Source organism: Pseudophryne corroboree, chromosome 3 (assembly GCF_028390025.1).
Source record: "Pseudophryne corroboree isolate aPseCor3 chromosome 3, aPseCor3.hap2, whole genome shotgun sequence".
Classification (NCBI taxonomy): domain Eukaryota; kingdom Metazoa; phylum Chordata; class Amphibia; order Anura; family Myobatrachidae; genus Pseudophryne; species Pseudophryne corroboree.
Genome location: NC_086446.1, coordinates 546769948 through 546783236, shown reverse-complemented (window position 1 = coordinate 546783236; position 13289 = coordinate 546769948). Strand labels below are relative to the sequence as shown.

General features: G+C 33.5%; 5 non-coding genes across 5 annotated transcripts; all 5 read right to left on the bottom strand.

Moving 5' to 3' along the window:
* Positions 1 to 1093: 1093 nt before the first annotated feature.
* On the bottom strand, positions 1094 to 1175 carry TRNAL-UAG (transfer RNA leucine (anticodon UAG)). Its single transcript has one exon. It is a non-coding gene; the product is annotated as a tRNA-Leu (tRNA).
* A 1303-nt stretch (positions 1176 to 2478) lies between these two features.
* Positions 2479 to 2560, bottom strand: TRNAL-UAG (transfer RNA leucine (anticodon UAG)). Its single transcript has one exon. It is a non-coding gene; the product is annotated as a tRNA-Leu (tRNA).
* A 4131-nt stretch (positions 2561 to 6691) lies between these two features.
* TRNAL-UAG (transfer RNA leucine (anticodon UAG)) lies at positions 6692 to 6773 on the bottom strand. Its single transcript has one exon. It is a non-coding gene; the product is annotated as a tRNA-Leu (tRNA).
* A 2976-nt stretch (positions 6774 to 9749) lies between these two features.
* TRNAL-UAG (transfer RNA leucine (anticodon UAG)) lies at positions 9750 to 9831 on the bottom strand. The gene has a single exon. It is a non-coding gene; the product is annotated as a tRNA-Leu (tRNA).
* Positions 9832 to 11761: 1930 nt separating this feature from the next.
* Positions 11762 to 11843, bottom strand: TRNAL-UAG (transfer RNA leucine (anticodon UAG)). Its single transcript has one exon. It is a non-coding gene; the product is annotated as a tRNA-Leu (tRNA).
* Between the last annotated feature and the right edge of the window lie 1446 nt (positions 11844 to 13289).

The following is a 13289-nucleotide window of genomic DNA, read 5'->3' as shown; positions in this document are numbered from 1 at the left end:
TTACACTGCTGATTTTTAGCTCATGCATCTGGATCATATCAATCAGATATTGAGGAGAAAGTACTTTATTATTATTGTTTTTTTTATTAGTTGAGAAAAACACATTGCCATCACTGACTGATGCTTTCATAGTAAAATCATTATGGAAGCAGTGGGATTCTAACCCACGCCTCCAGAGAGACTGGAACCTAAATCCAGTGCCTTAGACCGCTCGCCCTTGCTACCACATGGGTACTTTTGACTCAAAGCTCAGAGTTCTGGATCATATAGTTGAGATTACAGGAAAAAAATGTGTTGTTTTAAATCATTACTTGAAAAGAAGTGTCATGTTACAAGTGCTTAAAATACAAAAAGTTAAGGAAGGATAAAAAAGGTACAAAATTAGTAGACAATATTAATGAGTAAGGATTTTTTTTATTGATTTGCTGTTTAGTAGAGTAAAACACTTTGACATCAATGAATGTCATTTTCTCTTGAAAATAATTATGGCAGCAGTGGGATTTGAACCCTGGAGCCTTAATCCAGTGCCTTAGAATGCTCAGCCATGCTACCACATGTCTATTTTGGCTCCAAAGCTCATAGTTTATTATTTTACATATTATTTTTAAAGTTTGAGAAGACTCTTGAAATTATGATAAACTGTTATAAAATCTAGGACAGATGATGAACTTTTCAACCTTCCAATATTTTACTTTAGCAACTTAGTGGCCTTAGACTGCTCGTCCATGGTACCACATGGACACTCTTAGCTCACAGATCTGGGTCATATAGCTCAGATTACAGTAAAAAAAAAAATTAAATCAATATTTAAAAAGAAGTGTAATACAAAAAGTATTTAAATTATGTACAAAACGTTTTGGAAGGTTAAAAAAGTACATAGATTTAATATAAAATATCAATGAGAAAGGACATTTTTCTCTAAAGAATCTGGAACCTTAATCTAGCACTTTAGATACTGTTGATTTTTAGCTAATGCATCTGGATCATATTGATCAGATGTTGAGGAGTAAGGACTTTATTATTATTGGTTTTCTTATTAGTGGATAAAAACACATTGCCATCACTGACTGACGTTGTCATAGTAAAATCATTACGGCAGCAGTGGGATTTGAACCAACGCCTCCAGAGAGACTGGAGCCTAAATCCAGCACCTTAGACCGCTCGGCCATGCTACCACATGGACCTGTCTGACTGAAAGCTCACAGTTCTGGATCATATAGTTGAGATTACAGGAAAAAAATGTGTTGTTTTAAATCATTACTTGAAAATAAGTGTCATGTTACAAGTGTTTAAAATACAAAAAGTTAAGGAAGGATTAAAATGGTACAAAATTAGTAGACAATATTAATGAGTAAGGATTTTTTTTATTGATTTGCTGTTTAGTAGAGTAAAACACTTTGACATCAATGACAGTCGTTTTCTCTTGAAAATTATTATGACAGCAGTGGAATTTGAACCCATGCCTTCAAACAGTCTGGAGCCTTAATGCAACGTCTTAGACCGCTCAGCCATGGGTACTTTTGACTCAAAGCTCAGAGTTCTGGATCATATAGTTGAGATTACAGGAAAAAAATTTGTTGTTTTAAATCATTACTTGAAAAGAAGTGTCATGTTACAAGTGTTTAAAATACAAAAAGTTAAGGAAGGATAAAAAAGGTACAAAATTAGTAGACAATATTAATGAGTAAGGATTTTTTTTATTGATTTGCTGTTTAGTAGAGTAAAACACTTTGACATCAATGAATGTCATTTTCTCTTGAAAATAATTATGGCTGCAGTGGGATTTGAACCCTTGAGCCTTAATCCAGCGCCTTAGACAGCTCGGCCATGCTACCACATGTCTATTTTGGCTCCAAAGCTCATAGTTTATTATTTTACATATTATTTTTAAAGTTTGAGAAGACTCTTGAAATTGTGATAAACTGTCTTACAATCTAGGACAGATGATGAACTTTTCAACCTTCCAATATTTTACTTTAGCAACTTAGTGGCCTTAGACTGCTCGTCCATGGTACCACATGGACACTCTTAGCTCACAGATCTGGGTCATATAGCTCAGATTACAGTAAAAACATTTTTTTAAATCAATATTTAAAAAGAAGTGTAATGCAAAAAGTGTTTCAATTATGTACAAAACGTTTTGGAACGTTAAAAAAGTACATAAATTGAATATAAAATATCAATGAGAAAGGAAATTTGTATTATTGATTTGCTGTTTAGTAGAGAAAAACACTTTGACATCAATCACTTATTTTTTCTCAGGGAAAATAATTATGGCGGCAGTAAGTTTTGTACCAATTCCTCTAAAGAATCTGGAACCTTAATCTAGCACTTTAGACACTGTTGATTTTTAGCTAATGCATCTGGATCATATTGATCAGATGTTGAGGAGTAAGGACTTTATTATTATTGATTTTCTTATTAGTGGATAAAAACACATTGCCATCACTGACTGACGTTGTCATAGTAAAATCAATACGGCAGCAGTGGGATTTGAACCAACGCCTCCAGAAAGACTGGAGCCTAAATCCAGCACCTTAGACCGCTCGGCCATGCTACCACATGGACCTGTCTGACTGAAAGCTCACAGTTCTGGATCATATAGTTGAGATTACAGGAAAAAAATGTGTTGTTTTAAATCATTACTTGAAAAGAAGTGTCATGTTACAAGTGTTTAAAATACAAAAAGTTAAGGAAGGATTAAAATGGTACAAAATTAGTAGACAATATTAATGAGTAAGGATTTTTTTATTGATTTGCTGTTTAGTAGAGTAAAACACTTTGACATCAATGAATGTCATTTTCTCTTGAAAATAATTATGGCAGCAATGGGATTTGAACCCTGGAGCCTTAATCCAGTGCCTTAGAATGCTCGGCCATGCTACCACATGTCTATTTTGGCTCCAAAGCTCATAGTTTATTATTTTACATATTATTTTTAAAGTTTGAGAAGACTTGAAATTATGATAAACTGTTATAAAATCTAGGACAGATGATGAACTTTTCAACCTTCCAATATTTTACTTTAGCAACTTAGTGGCCTTAGACTGCTCGTCCATGGTACCACATGGACACTCTTAGCTTACAGATCTGGGTCATATAGCTCAGATTACAGTAAAAACATTTTTTTAAATCAATATTTAAAAAGAAGTGTAATGCAAAAAGTGTTTAAATTATGTACAAAACGTTTTGGAAGGTTAAAAAAGTACATAAATTGAATATAAAATATCAATGAGAAAGGACATTTTTATTATTGATTTGCTGTTTAGTAGAGAAAAACACTTTGACATCAATCACTTATTTTTTCTCAGGGAAAATAATTATGGAGGCAGTAGGTTTTGTACCAATTCCTCCAAAGAATCTGGAACCTTAATCCAGCACCTTAGACACTGCTGATTTTTAGCTAATGCATCTGGATCATATTGATCAGATGTTGAGGAGTAAGGACTTTATTATTATTGATTTTCTTATTAGTGGAGAAAAACACATTGCCATCACTGACTGATGTTGTCATAGTAAAATCATTATGGCAGCAGTTGGATTTGAGCCCACGCCTCCAGAGAGACTGGAGCCTAAATCCAGCGCATTAGACCGCTCGGCCATGCTACCAAACGGACCCTTCTGACTGAAAGCTCACAGTTCTGGATCATATAGTTGAGATTACAGGAAAAAAATGTGTAGTTTTAAATCAATACTTGAAAAGAAGTGTCATGTTAAAAGTGTTTAAAATACAAAAATTTTAAAAAGGTACAAAATTAGCAGACAATATTAATTAGAAAGGATTTTTTATTATTGACTTGCTGTTTAGTGGAGAAAAACACTGACATCAATGACAGTCGTTTTCTCTTGAAAATTATTATGACAGCAGTGGAATTTGAACCCATGCCTTCAAACAGTCTGGAGCCTTAATGCAGCATCTTAGACCGCTCAGCCACATTTCTACCTTGACTCCACAGCTCATAGTTTAAAATTTTACATATTATTTTTACATTTTGAGAAGACTCTTGAAATTATGATAAACTGTTTTAAAATCTAGGGCAGATGATGAATTTTTTAACCTACCAATATTTTATTTTAGCAGCTTAGTGGCCTTAGACCGCTCGGCCATGGTACCACATGGACACTCTTAGCTCACAGATCTGGGCCATATAGCTCAGATTACAGTACAAACATTTTCATTTTGTTTTCAATAAATACTTAAAAAGAAGTGTCATACCAAAAGTGTTTAAGTTATGTACAAAATGTTTTGGAAGGTTAAAAAAGTACATAAATTGACATCAAATATTAATGAGAAAGGATTTTTTTATTATTGATTTGCTGTTTAGTAGAGAAAAACACTTTGACATCAATTACTTATTTTTTCTTAGGAAAAATAATTATGGCGGCAGTAGGTTTTGATCCAAAGCCTCCAAAGAAACTGGAACCTTAATCCAGCACCTTAGACACTGCTGATTTTTAGCTCATGCATCTGGATCATATCAATCAGATATTGAGGAGAAAGTACTTTATTATTATTGTTTTTCTTATTAGTGGATAAAAACACATTGCCATCACTGACTGATGCTTTCATAGTAAAATCATTATGGAAGCAGTGGGATTCTAACCCACGCCTACAGAGAGACTGGAACCTAAATCCAGTGCCTTAGACCGCTCGCCCTTGCTACCACATGGGTACTTTTGCCTCAAAGCTCAGAGTTCTGGATCATATAGTTGAGATTACAGGAAAAAAATGTGTTGTTTTAAATCATTACTTGAAAAGAAGTGTCATGTTACAAGTGTTTAAAATACAAAAAGTTAAGGAAGGATAAAAAAGGTACAAAATTAGTAGACAATATTAATGAGTAAGGATTTTTTTTATTGATTTGCTGTTTAGTAGAGTAAAACACTTTGACATCAATGAATGTCATTTTCTCTTGAAAATAATTATGGCAGCAGTGGGATTTGAACCCTGGAGCCTTAATCCAGTGCCTTAGAATGCTCAGCCATGCTACCACATGTCTATTTTGGCTCCAAAGCTCATAGTTTATTATTTTACATATTATTTTTAAAGTTTGAGAAGACTCTTGAAATTATGATAAACTGTTATAAAATCTAGGACAGATGATGATCCTTTCAACCTTCCAATATTTTACTTTAGCAACTTAGTGGCTTTAGACTGCTCGTCCATGGTACCACATGGACACTCTTAGCTCACAGATCTGGGTCATATAGCTCAGATTACAGTAAAAAAAAAAATTTAAATCAATATTTAAAAAGAAGTGTAATGCAAAAAGTATTTAAATTATGTACAAAACGTTTTGGAAGGTTAAAAAAGTACATAAATTTAATATAAAATATCAATGAGAAAGGACATTTTTATTATTGATTTGCTGTTTAGTAGAGAAAAACACTTTGACATCAATCACTTATTTTTTCTCAGGGAAAATAATTATGGCGGCAGTAGGTTTTGTACCAATTCCTCCAAAGAATCTGGAACCTTAATCAAGCACCTTAGACACTGCTGATTTTTAGCTAATGCATCTGGATCATATTGATCAGATGTTGAGGAGTAAGGACTTTATTATTATTGATTTTCTTATTAGTGGAGAAAAACACATTGCCATCACTGACCGATGTTGTCATAGTAAAATCATTATGGCAGCAGTTGGATTTGAGCCCACGCCTCCAGAGAGACTGGAGCCTAAATCCAGCGCATAAGACCGCTCGGCCATGCTACCAAATGGACCCTTCAGACTGAAAGCTCACAGTTCTGGATCATATAGTTGAGATTACAGGAAAAAAATGTGTAGTTTTAAATCAATACTTGAAAAGAAGTGTCATGTTAAAAGTGTTTAAAATACAAAAATTTAAAAAAGGTACAAAATTAGCAGACAATATTAATTAGAAAGGATTTTTTATTATTGACTTGCTGTTTAGTGGAGAAAAACACTGACATCAATGACAGTCGTTTTCTCTTGAAAATTGTTATGACAGCAGTGGAATTTGAACCCATGCCTTCAAACAGTCTGGAGCCTTAATGCAGCGTCTTAGACCGCTCAGCCACATTTCTACCTTGACTCCATAGCTCATAGTTTAAAATTTTACATATTATTTTTACATTTTGAGAAGACTCTTGAAATTATGATAAACTGTTTTAAAATCTAGGGCAGATGATGAATTTTTTAACCTACCAATATTTTATTTTAGCAGCTTAGTGGCCTTAGACCGCTCGGCCATGGTACCACATGGACACTCTTAGCTCACAGATCTGGGCCATATAGCTCAGATTACAGTACAAACATTTTCATTTTGTTTTAAATAAATACTTAAAAAGAAGTGTCATACCAAAAGTGTTTAAGTTATGTACAAAATGTTTTGGAAGGTTAAAAAAGTACATAAATTGACATAAAATATTAATGAGAAAGGATTTTTTTATTATTCATTTGCTGTTTAGTAGAGAAAAACACTTTGACATCAATTACTTATTTTTTCTTAGGAAAAATAATTATGGCGGCAGTAGGTTTTGATCCAAAGCCTCCAAAGAAACTGGAACCTTAATCCAGCACCTTAGACACTGCTGATTTTTAGCTCATGCATCTGGATCATATCAATCAGATATTGAGGAGAAAGTACTTTATTATTATTGTTTTTCTTATTAGTGGAGAAAAACACATTGCCGTCACTGACTGACGTTGTCATAGTAAAATCATTACGGCAGCAGTGGGATTTGAACCAACGCCTCCAGAGAGACTGAAGCCTAAATCCAGCACCTTAGACCGCTCGGCCATGCTACCACATGGACCTGTCTGACTGAAAGCTCACAGTTCTGGATCATATAGTTGAGATTACAGGAAAAAAATGTGTTGTTTTAAATCATTACTTGAAAAGAAGTGTCATGTTACAAGTGTTTAAAATACAAAAAGTTAAGGAAGGATAAAAAAGGTACAAAATTAGTAGACAATATTAATGAGTAAGGATTTTTTTTATTGATTTGCTGTTTAGTAGAGTAAAACACTTTGACATCAATGAATGTCATTTTCTCTTGAAAATAATTATGGCAGCAATGGGATTTGAACCCTGGAGCCTTAATCCAGTGCCTTAGAATGCTCGGCCATGCTACCACATGTCTATTTTGGCTCCAAAGCTCATAGTTTATTATTTTACATATTATTTTTAAAGTTTGAGAAGACTCTTGAAATTATGATAAACTGTTATAAAATCTAGGACAGATGATGAACTTTTCAACCTTCCAATATTTTACTTTAGCAACTTAGTGGCCTTAGACTGCTCGTCCATGGTACCACATGGACACTCTTAGCTCACAGATCTGGGTCATATAGCTCAGATTACAGTAAAAACATTTTTTTAAATCAATATTTAAAAAGAAGTGTAATGCAAAAAGTGTTTAAATTATGTACAAAACGTTTTGGAAGGTTAAAAAAGTACATAAATTGAATATAAAATATCAATGAGAAAGGACATTTTTATTATTGATTTGCTGTTTAGTAGAGAAAAACACTTTGACATCAATCACTTATTTTTTCTCAGGGAAAATAATTATGGAGGCAGTAGGTTTTGTACCAATTCCTCCAAAGAATCTGGAACCTTAATCCAGCACCTTAGACACTGCTGATTTTTAGCTAATGCATCTGGATCATATTGATCAGATGTTGAGGAGTAAGGACTTTATTATTATTGATTTTCTTATTAGTGGAGAAAAACACATTGCCATCACTGACTGATGTTGTCATAGAAAAATTATTATGGCAGCAGTTGGATTTGAGCCCACGCCTCCAGAGAGACTGGAGCCTAAATCCAGCGTATTAGACCGCTCGGCCATGCTACCAAATGGACCCTTCTGACTGAAAGCTCACAGTTCTGGATCATATAGTTGAGATTACAGGAAAAAAATGTGTAGTTTTAAATCAATACTTGAAAAGAAGTGTCATGTTAAAAGTGTTTAAAATACAAAAATTTTAAAAAGGTACAAAATTAGCAGACAATATTAATTAGAAAGGATTTTTTATATTGACTTGCTGTTTAGTGGAGAAAAACACTGACATCAATGACAGTCGTTTTCTCTTGAAAATTATTATGACAGCAGTGGAATTTGAACCCATGCCTTCAAACAGTCTGGAGCCTTAATGCAGTGTCTTAGACCGCTCAGCCACATTTCTACCTTGACTCTACAGCTCATAGTTTAAAATTTTACATATTATTTTTACATTTTGAGAAGACTTGAAATTATGATAAACTGTTTTAAAATCTAGGGCAGATGATGAATTTTTTAACCTACCAATATTTTATTTTAGCAGCTTAGTGGCCTTAGACCGCTCGGCCATGGTACCACATGGACACTCTTAGCTCACAGATCTGGGCCATATAGCTCAGATTACAGTACAAACATTTTCATTTTGTTTTAAATAAATACTTAAAAAGAAGTGTCATACCAAAAGTGTTTAAGTTATGTACAAAATGTTTTGGAAGGTTAAAAAAGTACATAAATTGACATCAAATATTAATGAGAAAGGATTTTTTTATTATTGATTTGCTGTTTAGTAGAGAAAAACACGTTGACATCAATTACTTATTTTTTCTTAGGAAAAATAATTATGGCGGCAGTAGGTTTTGATCCAAAGCCTCCAAAGAAACTGGAACCTTAATCCAGCACCTTAGACACTGCTGATTTTTAGCTCATGCATCTGGATCATATCAATCAGATATTGAGGAGAAAGTACTTTATTATTATTGTTTTTCTTATTAGTGGAGAAAAACACATTGCCATCACTGACTGATGCTTTCATAGTAAAATCATTATGGAAGCAGTGGGATTCTAACCCACGCCTCCAGAGAGACTGGAACCTAAATCCAGTGCCTTAGACCGCTCGCCCTTGCTACCACATGGGTACTTTTGACTCAAAGCTCAGAGTTCTGGATCATATAGTTGAGATTACAGGAAAAAAATGTGTTGTTTTAAATCATTACTTGAAAAGAAGTGTCATGTTACAAGTGCTTAAAATACAAAAAGTTAAGGAAGGATAAAAAAGGTACAAAATTAGTAGACAATATTAATGAGTAAGGATTTTTTTTTATTGATTTGCTGTTTAGTAGAGTAAAACACTTTGACATCAATGAATGTCATTTTCTCTTGAAAATAATTATGGCAGCAGTGGGATTTGAACCCTGGAGCCTTAATCCAGTGCCTTAGAATGCTCAGCCATGCTACCACATGTCTATTTTGGCTCCAAAGCTCATAGTTTATTATTTTACATATTATTTTTAAAGTTTGAGAAGACTCTTGAAATTATGATAAACTGTTATAAAATCTAGGACAGATGATGAACTTTTCAACCTTCCAATATTTTACTTTAGCAACTTAGTGGCCTTAGACTGCTCGTCCATGGTACCACATGGACACTCTTAGCTCACAGATCTGGGTCATATAGCTCAGATTACAGTAAAAAAAAAAAAATTAAATCAATATTTAAAAAGAAGTGTAATACAAAAAGTATTTAAATTATGTACAAAACGTTTTGGAAGGTTAAAAAAGTACATAGATTTAATATAAAATATCAATGAGAAAGGACATTTTTCTCTAAAGAATCTGGAACCTTAATCTAGCACTTTAGATACTGTTGATTTTTAGCTAATGCATCTGGATCATATTGATCAGATGTTGAGGAGTAAGGACTTTATTATTATTGGTTTTCTTATTAGTGGATAAAAACACATTGCCATCACTGACTGACGTTGTCATAGTAAAATCATTACGGCAGCAGTGGGATTTGAACCAACGCCTCCAGAGAGACTGGAGCCTAAATCCAGCACCTTAGACCGCTCGGCCATGCTACCACATGGACCTGTCTGACTGAAAGCTCACAGTTCTGGATCATATAGTTGAGATTACAGGAAAAAAATGTGTTGTTTTAAATCATTACTTGAAAATAAGTGTCATGTTACAAGTGTTTAAAATACAAAAAGTTAAGGAAGGATTAAAATGGTACAAAATTAGTAGACAATATTAATGAGTAAGGATTTTTTTTATTGATTTGCTGTTTAGTAGAGTAAAACACTTTGACATCAATGACAGTCGTTTTCTCTTGAAAATTATTATGACAGCAGTGGAATTTGAACCCATGCCTTCAAACAGTCTGGAGCCTTAATGCAGCGTCTTAGACCGCTCAGCCACATTTCTACCTTGACTCCACAGCTCATAGTTTAAAATTTTACATATTATTTTTACATTTTGAGAAGACTTGAAATTATGATAAACTGTTTTAAAATCTAGGGCAGATGATGAATTTTTTAACCTACCAATATTTTATTTTAGCAGCTTAGTGGCCTTAGACCGCTCGGCCATGGTACCACATGGACACTCTTAGCTCACAGATCTGGGCCATATAGCTCAGATTACAGTACAAACATTTTCATTTTGTTTTCAATAAATACTTAAAAAGAAGTGTCATACCAAAAGTGTTTAAGTTATGTACAAAATGTTTTGGAAGGTTAAAAAAGTACATAAATTGACATCAAATATTAATGAGAAAGGATTTTTTTATTATTGATTTGCTGTTAAGTAGAGAAAAACACTTTGACATCAATTACTTATTTTTTCTTAGGAAAAATAATTATGGCGGCAGTAGGTTTTGATCCAAAGCCTCCAAAGAAACTGGAACCTTAATCCAGCACCTTAGACACTGCTGATTTTTAGCTCATGCATCTGGATCATATCAATCAGATATTGAGGAGAAAGTACTTTATTATTATTGTTTTTCTTATTAGTGGAGAAAAACACATTGCCATCACTGACTGATGCTTTCATAGTAAAATCATTATGGAAGCAGTGGGATTCTAACCCACGCCTCCAGAGAGACTGGAACCTAAATCCAGTGCCTTAGACCGCTCGCCCTTGCTACCACATGGGTACTTTTGACTCAAAGCTCAGAGTTCTGGATCATATAGTTGAGATTACAGGAAAAAAATGTGTTGTTTTAAATCATTACTTGAAAAGAAGTGTCATGTTACAAGTGTTTAAAATACAAAAAGTTAAGGAAGGATAAAAAAGGTACAAAATTAGTAGACAATATTAATGAGTAAGGATTTTTTTATTGATTTGCTGTTTAGTAGAGTAAAACACTTTGACATCAATGAATGTCATTTTCTCTTGAAAATAATTATGGCAGCAGTGGGATTTGAACCCTGGAGCCTTACTCCAGTGCCTTAGAATGCTCAGCCATGCTACCACATGTCTATTTTGGCTCCAAAGCTCATAGTTTATTATTTTACATATTATTTTTAAAGTTTGAGAAGACTCTTGAAATTATGATAAACTGTTATAAAATCTAGGACAGATGATGAACTTTTCAACCTTCCAATATTTTACTTTAGCAACTTAGTGGCCTTAGACTGCTCGTCCATGGTACCACATGGACACTCTTAGCTCACAGATCTGGGTCATATAGCTCAGATTACAGTAAAAAAAAATTAAATCAATATTTAAAAAGAAGTGTAATGCAAAAAGTATTTAAATTATGTACAAAACGTTTTGGAAGGTTAAAAAAGTACATAAATTTAATATAAAATATCAATGAGAAAGGACATTTTTCTCTAAAGAATCTGGAACCTTAATCTAGCACTTTAGACACTGTTGATTTTTAGCTAATGCATCTGGATCATATTGATCAGATGTTGAGGAGTAAGGACTTTATTATTATTGGTTTTCTTATTAGTGGATAAAAACACATTGCCATCACTGACTGACGTTGTCATAGTAAAATCATTACGGCAGCAGTGGGATTTGAACCAACGCCTCCAGAGAGACTGGAGCCTAAATCCAGCACCTTAGACCGCTCGGCCATGCTACCACATGGACCTGTCTGACTGAAAGCTCACAGTTCTGGATCATATAGTTGAGATTACAGGAAAAAAATGTGTTGTTTTAAATCATTACTTGAAAATAAGTGTCATGTTACAAGTGTTTAAAATACAAAAAGTTAAGGAAGGATTAAAATGGTACAAAATTAGTAGACAATATTAATGAGTAAGGATTTTTTTTTATTGATTTGCTGTTTAGTAGAGTAAAACACTTTGACATCAATGAATGTCATTTTCTCTTGAAAATAATTATGGCAGCAATGGGATTTGAACCCTGGAGCCTTAATCCAGTGCTTTAGAATGCTCGGCCATGCTACCACATGTCTATTTTGGCTCCAAAGCTCATAGTTTATTATTTTACATATTATTTTTAAAGTTTGAGAAGACTCTTGAAATTATGATAAACTGTTATAAAATCTAGGACAGATGATGAACTTTTCAACCTTCCAATATTTTACTTTAGCAACTTAGTGGCCTTAGACTGCTTGTCCATGGTAGCACATGGACACTCTTAGCTCACAGATCTGGGTCATATAGCTCAGATTACAGTAAAAACATTTTTTTAAATCAATATTTAAAAAGAAGTGTAATGCAAAAAGTGTTTAAATTATGTACAAAACGTTTTGGAAGGTTAAAAAAGTACATAAATTGAATATAAAATATCAATGAGAAAGGACATTTTTATTATTGATTTGCTGTTTAGTAGAGAAAAACACTTTGACATCAATCACTTATTTTTTCTCAGGGAAAATAATTATGGAGGCAGTGGGTTTTGTACCAATTCCTCCAAAGAATCTGGAACCTTAATCCAGCACCTTAGACACTGCTGATTTTTAGCTAATGCATCTGGATCATATTGATCAGATGTTGAGGAGTAAGGACTTTATTATTATTGATTTTCTTATTAGTGGAGAAAAACACATTGCCATCACTGACTGATGTTGTCATAGTAAAATCATTATGGCAGCAGTTGGATTTGAGCCCACGCCTCCAGAGAGACTGGAGCCTAAATCCAACGCATTAGACTGCTCGGCCATGCTACCAAATGGACCCTTCTGACTGAAAGCTCACAGTTCTGGATCATATAGTTGAGATTACAGGAAAAAAATGTGTAGTTTTAAATCAATACTTGAAAAGAAGTGTCATGTTAAAAGTGTTTAAAATACAAAAATTTTAAAAAGGTACAAAATTAGCAGACAATATTAATTAGAAAGGATTTTTTATTATTGACTTGCTGTTTAGCGGAGAAAAACACTGACATCAATGACAGTCGTTTTCTCTTGAAAATTATTATGACAGCAGTGAAATTTGAACCCATGCCTTCAAACAGTCTGGAGCCTTAATGCAGCGTCTTAGACCGCTCAGCCACATTTCTACCTTGACTCCACAGCTCATAGTTTAAAATTTTACATATTATTTTTACATTTTGAGAAGAC